The sequence below is a fragment of the Echinops telfairi genome, unplaced genomic scaffold, assembly GCF_000313985.2.
Source record: "Echinops telfairi isolate 266 unplaced genomic scaffold, ASM31398v2 ScPeMD7_7424;HRSCAF=8462, whole genome shotgun sequence".
Lineage (NCBI taxonomy): Eukaryota > Metazoa > Chordata > Mammalia > Afrosoricida > Tenrecidae > Echinops > Echinops telfairi.
The window spans coordinates 5,274,696-5,281,603 of record NW_022111324.1 but is presented as its reverse complement, the minus strand read 5'-3'; the positions used below and the strand labels follow the sequence as shown (position 1 = coordinate 5,281,603).

The following is a 6,908-nucleotide window of genomic DNA, read 5'->3' as shown; positions in this document are numbered from 1 at the left end:
AAAAAAAAAAAAAAGATTGACAGCCTTCAAAGCCCTATGGAGTAGTTTTGCTCTGTTCCACGGGGTCTCTATGGGTCAAACTCAATCTGGTACATCCACCTGACAAAATCAACACAGAACTTAATGGACGTGCACCTGCTTCTATGTTTGTGAATATCATCATGACTTTGAGCTAATCCCAGACTTGTAAAATAAAATGTTGCAAAAATTGTTTTCATTCATGTGAACGATTTGAGACTTGGCTACTTCATGTCCACCCTCTGGAATGCGTAAGTGCAGACTTACTACAAGCAGCCATCTTCTACGTCTCTACGACATGATTCCACAATCATCAGCAAATCCATTAAGTGGTTTCTACCGTCTACTCTTCAACCCCCATTCTCCTTTAACCAAAGATCCGAATAAGGTCCTTCATATAAAGGAATGTAATTGGAATCACATTGCGCTTTGTCTTGCACATTATTGTGCTACGTTAACTCCTTGTCAGTGATTTTCATTCTGACCCATGATCATCCCATAGGACAGAGAACAACCGACTCAGGGTTTCTAACTCGGCAATCCTAACGGCAGCCGGCAGCCGCATCTTTCTTCTGCAGTCCCTGGGGAGGTTTAACTGTGAGTTGACAGTGTTGCTGCCTTGCCGCCAGCAGACAAGAGCTTCACCAATGTGCTGCCGGTGCGCTTGTGTTCCTTTAGCCTCTCTCATTTAGAACAGCTTCTCGGAATGGTCTTGCCTTTCCAAGCAGATCATCTTTCAGTTATTTTGTGGAAAGTTCCTCATGAGTTTGTTTGGTGTCAGGGTATGTACTTTGGTCAGGAATATGTCACTATTTGGCGTCAGCCCGTTTCTGATTTCACTGACTTTGGTCACTTGATTAAGACGGTGCCTCTCAGGATGCTCCGTTGCCAACTTACTTTATTCCTTTGTCCTCAGTAAGACTTTCGTGGAGAAGGACTTTGAAATCGAGTTATCCCTCGCGCTTTGCATCAGATTTTCTATCTATTTATTTATTTACATCTACAGGGACTCATAAACTGACCCACAGCTGTGCAGTCCATGCCGACTCACACAGACCCTCGGCGGTTTCCGGTGGGTTGTACTGTTGACGGAGTAGAAAGCCCAAGGAACAGCTGGTGCATTCAAACTTCCGGCCTCTCAGATTGAAGCCTGTTGTGTGACCCTTGTCAGCCCATAGACACTAGTTCCATTTATTTTGATGCACAAAGCAGCTCAGAGTTGACCACTGGGGTTCTCAAGTTGTCTTCTGTGTGTTTTTGACTTACTCCAAGTCTTCTCTAAGCATGTTCTTACTTTTTGCTACAGATACTCTAGGCCCATATTTTTTTTAAAAAATCATTTTATTGGGGCTCGTACAACTCTTAGCACAATCCATGCATCCATCTATTGTGGCAAGCACGTTTGTACATTTGTTGCCATCGTTTTCTTTCTACGTGAATTGAGCCCTTGGTATCAGCTCCTCACTTCCCCTTCCCTCACGAACCCTTGATAATTTATAAATTATTATTTTGTCATGTCTTAAACTGTCTGATGTCTCCCTTCACCCACTTTTCTATTGTCCATCCCCCAGGGAGGGGGTCACATGTAGATCCTTGTAATCGGTTCCCCACTTTCCATCCCACTCTCCCTCCACCCTCCCAGTATTGCCACTCACACTACTGGTCCTGAAGGGATCATCCGCTCTGGATCTTACTTATTTTTATATATTTTTCTCAATCATTTGAGAGTATCCTGTCCCTTTCCTGACAATTACTTCAGTATTTATCTCCTATAAACAAGGACATTCTGCTCTAATATAACTTTATATAGTTCTCAAAATCAGGGAAATTTAATTTTGATAGAATACAATTGTAACCTTTCCACCATTGTCATGTTGGGGATATTTACATATCAGGAAAGGGCTTAGGAATCATATAGCCCATTGTTGTTAAATTAATTTGGGCTCTCAGTGACCTCCTAGGAGAGAGTAGAACTGGCCCACGGAGTTTTCAAGGCTTTTGAAGCAGACTGCCACATCTGTCTCCTTTGGGGTGATTGGTGGTTTTGAACTTCTGATCTTTTGGTTAGCAGCCACGTGCTGCACTACTGTACCACCAGGACTCTTTTTAGACATTATAAAGCCAAACCCATTGCCATTGAGTCAATTCGAATTCATAGACACACTATATAGGGTTTCCAAGACTGTAAATCTTTACAGAGCCAGACAGCCTTGTCTCTTTCTGGTGCATTTAAAGTGCTGACCTTGCATTAGCAGCCCAGTGTTTATCCCACAACGCCACCAGGGTTTCTTTCCTTTTTTCAGTAGCCTGTAAAAGAATTTAATGTGTTTCCTCTTTTTTAAGTTGGAGCCCTAGTGGCCTAGTGGGTTACGAGTTGGGCTGCTAACCACAAGGTGACAGATTGAGTCCACCAGTCTGCGTCTGAAAGATTTACAACCTCAGCAATCCAAAGGGACTGTTCTGCTTTGCCCTCTAGGGTCATTATGAGTTAGAATAGACTCGGTGGTAGTAAGTTTGGGGGACGGGGGTGGAGTTGGTTCTTAAGTTGCTTATTGGCATGCTACCTTAAATGAAGGTAGTCATGTAAAGATGTTTTGAATCTTAAAATAGAGTCTTAATGAATATAATTTGGTGTAATGATAAAGGGAGTTACTGTTGTCTAAACTAACATATAGCAGACCTGAATAATTATGGAACTGCTTTTGATAGCAACTGGGACAATAACCAAATTCCAAAGCTAACCTGAGCCATCCCACACATATCAGAATTCCCTTCTCTTCATCCTTCACATCCTCTTCCCTTTCTTTTTACCAGACTCTCCTTTGTCGTCTCTTCTCCCCCTTCCACCTGTAGGGTGCCCTCCTTTCACCTTCTGCTAAGTGCTTACTAGTAAGCAGTCAGCTGAGTAAAGGAGTTTATAGAGGGGTGACTCATGGGTTTGCGCTGTCTACAGTCTGATGCACTTCGTGCTGAAGTGTCCGTCTTGGTTTCATCCCCAGTTTACTGTACACTTCTGTATTTCAAGCTTGCTTTCTCCTAACGCCTTGTGAACACCCTTTGGTTCATCAAAATCAGTGTTAAGGTTTTCACCCTCTGTGGAACCTCTCATGATGTCTTCTTGACTATACTTGTGTTTGCTTACCTCCAATAAGTCCCAGGTCCTTCATAGTGTTTATGTAGTACTTTATATGTCCCTAGGACTCAGGGTCTGCCACATATATTTTTTGTGTGAGTAAAAAGGCTTATACGTGTTTCAGGGATAAGAGTCAGTATAAATCCAGTCTCTAAATTTTGAAGATTACCAAATCTTGATTTTTCTATTTCTCAATCGTCCCTGATGCCTGTTGCCCTCAAGCTACTCCCCTCTGTCCTGCCTACCTAGACCTCGGGCGGGGATCAAGTGTTAAAGGGACACTACACTCTCTTTCTCTATCTATACACCCCTGTTTCCTGTTCTCTCTCTATTTTTTACACCCCTGTTTTCATAGCAGCATTATTCACAAAAGCAAAAGGGATAAGCAATCTAAGTTCCTGTCAACAGAAGAATGGATAACTATGGTACATACTTCCAGTAGATTATTATGTACACAAAGAATAACAGTGAATCTATGAAACATCTCATAACATGGATGAACCTGGAGGATATTATGCTGAGTGAAAATAGTCAATCACAAGAGGATAAATATTGAATGAAATCAGTACTATAAAAAGTTAAGTAAGGTTTATACCCAAACAATGAATGCGGGAATGGGGAGAGGGCTTTAGAACTGATTGTGATGAAGTATATTATTTTAAAATATTTTTTATTATTTATTGGGAGTTAATACACATATCATTTCATCACGTCAAGCAAAATTGTGCAATTGGTACCACAGTCAGTTTGTAAACATCTTCTTCTTCCTGAACTCCTCCTTGACATCAGCTCCGTTTTACACACTCCCTTCACCACTACACCCATGCCCCCTGAAACCCTTGTTCTACTTGCTGTCTCTGTAGGTTATCAGTCCTGAGTTTCACATTCCAAAAAACAGAAAAACATGTAACAACTTCAAGAGGGCGACTTTCTTTGACAACACACCTGAGATCACCCTAATATGAATGAGCAAAAACTACAGAAAATGTTGACTACCAGATCAGGCCTTAGAGGGAGGATCAGATGACCAGGTTTTAACTGCTCAGGTCAGCTTTATGGCTTTGATCTTCTAGACTCATCTCTCCAGTGCACGCTGTTAGTATGTACAACTCTTTTTAAAGTGATTAAGCTTTGGAAGTGTATGATAAGTGAATTTTATATAAAAAAGCTAGTAAAAAATAAATTAAAGTTAACCAGTGGTTACCATGGGTGAAGGAGGAAGAGTTTTTGCCTAGGGGGCATTGATTTTATGTTAATGGTGATGGAATAATTTGGAAAAGGCTATCAATAATGGTTATACAACACAAACAGTATAATCAATGGCACTGAATTATACAGGTAGAAGTTGTTGAATTGGAGAATGATTTTTTGTGTATATCTTTGCCATAATTAAAAATAGTTACATGAATAATAGTGAGTACAAGGCAAAAAAGTGTTCTAAAATTGATTGTGGTAATGATTGTACAACTCTTCTTGATATGATTGAACAATTGGATTGTATGAATATGTGGATGAAGTGTCAATAACACTGTTTAAAAAAAAGATAGCGTTTGTACACAGAAAGAAATACTCTTTGATGGTTAACAGGGTGGAGGGAGGGTGAATCACTAATTAGAGGGTAGGCATGTAATAAGTTGGATGTAGGGAAAGATAATATACAGTAAGGGGATGTCAGCACAAAATGGGTAGGGATATTGTGGGGATTACAATCAATGTCACAAAACAAAATGTGCATGGATTGTTGAGTGGAAGACCAATTTGCTTTTTAAACTTTCACCCAAATCATAATAAAAAATTATAAAAATAAAAACAAAGGACACTTCTTCAGACTACCAAATAAGCGGTTACCAGCAGCAAACTGGTGAGTCCACATGATGACCTTTATTTTTCACCTGCTGGCTGCAGATGTGGGGTTTTCCCACTGTTGGGCCTTTGGGCACCCTCAGTTTTCACTTGCTGACTCCTACCACGCAGTTGGGTTCATTGTGACAACTCACCACACTCATGAAAACATTGTCCTTACTGTTACAGATTTACTCTAACAAAGGGTACACATCAGGGACATACATCATAAGGAAAAGAGACACAGGCAAGGTCCGGGAGGGTTCCGGATGCAGTGTCCGTATTCCAAGAGGACATGACCACCAGGAGCCTCTCGGAGCCATGCTCAGCGCTTTCACTGGCATGATCATTGTCCATGCATGATCGATTAAATCGTGCCTCCTGAGGGTTGTTGGAAGCCCTGAGCCCTCATGGCACTTTCAGTTGATAGACAGTTAACTGAAAGCTGAGTGGTTCAAGCACACCCCCCACTCTGTGAGAAAGATGAAGCTGTCTGTTCCTGTAAAGATTTACCGCCACAGAACCCCACCATCATGTCACAGCGGGCCAGAATTGGTTTGGTTTTCTTCAGTGTGGGGCTTAGTTGATTTCATACACCCAAGGGGTCATTTTGGTCTAGCCAGTCCTTATTAGCACAAATCCACAGTGTGGTTTTGAAGTTTTAGATAAATAAGAGGAGTTTAATTACTTAGAAAATTCTGAGGATTATCTCACAGGAGAACCAAGGGGGTTTGATTAGATTCATTACCATACAAGTGCACTTCCCTGTCCCTCTGTCATGCCATCTGTACTGTTCCAAAGAGTCCAGTTGATTCATTTGAAACATGAAAATTTCAAGTGACGTCTACTAATTTACAAGATGTCAAGGGTTTTTTATGACAGACATTATTAGCAAACCAGTTACAATGGAGCCAAACAGATGTTCAATTTTAGGGAGCCTGAGTGGTGTAAGGGGCAATGGATGAGCAACTCCTCATGAAGTCAGCAGTTATTACCCACCAGGGACTCCAGTGGAGCAAGGTGAGGCTGTCTACTCTTGCAAAGATTTACAGTCTTGGAAACCACAGAGACAGTTCTTTGCTTAATAGGGTTGCTATAAATCAGAATTGACTTGATGGCAGGGAGTTTTTTAAGGTACAACGGGGCCACACAGAATTCTCAGATTATAAGGGCCTTAATAATTGATGAAAATATCTTAGCAACTCTTTTTTTTTTTCTTAGCAACTAACTCTTAAGGTCATAATTTTATTTTAGACTCTGATCCTCAGAGTTTGATAATCCAACAGGTTAATAATCCCAAAAATAAATATTGAGCTTAAGTTATTTAGCATTAATCCTCTAGTAGTTTTTGGAAAAAGTAACGAATCGTATTGGCAAGTCAGAGGAGCTTTGGTAGCATAGTGGGTTATGCTTTGAGCTACTAACCACAAGGTCAGCAGTTCAAACTCACCAGCTGCTCTGTAGGTGAAAGATAAAGCTGTCTACTCCTTTAAAGATTTAAAGCTTCAGAAACTCAAAAGAGCAGTTCTACTGGGTTCTCTAGGTCAGAAGCAACCCAATAGCAGGGAGGTTCATTTTCCTTTTGAGTTATTGACAAGTAGGTAATGTCAATTAAATTTTGAAAACCATTATTTCTTTAATGATGGGAGAGGCAGTTGACAGAAGGAGAAATCTTGATTAGTGAACTAAGTTGTGAAACATGGAGATGAATCATTTTGGCATAGGTTTGTATAAACAGATAGGAGGGAATGCTTGTTCACATTTTTTTAAATCATTTTATTAGGGGCTCATACAACTCTTTTATCACAATCCATACATATATCAATTGTGTAAAGCGCATTTGTGCATTCATTGCCCTCATCATTCTCAAAACATTTCCTCTCCACTTAAGCCCCCGGCATTAGGTCCTCATTTT

General features: G+C 40.6%; 1 protein-coding gene across 1 annotated transcript in view; it reads left to right on the top strand.

Moving 5' to 3' along the window:
* Positions 1-6,908, top strand: part of TMCO1 (transmembrane and coiled-coil domains 1) — a 61,395-nt gene that overhangs the window by 23,146 nt on the left and 31,341 nt on the right. The window lies entirely within an intron of this gene.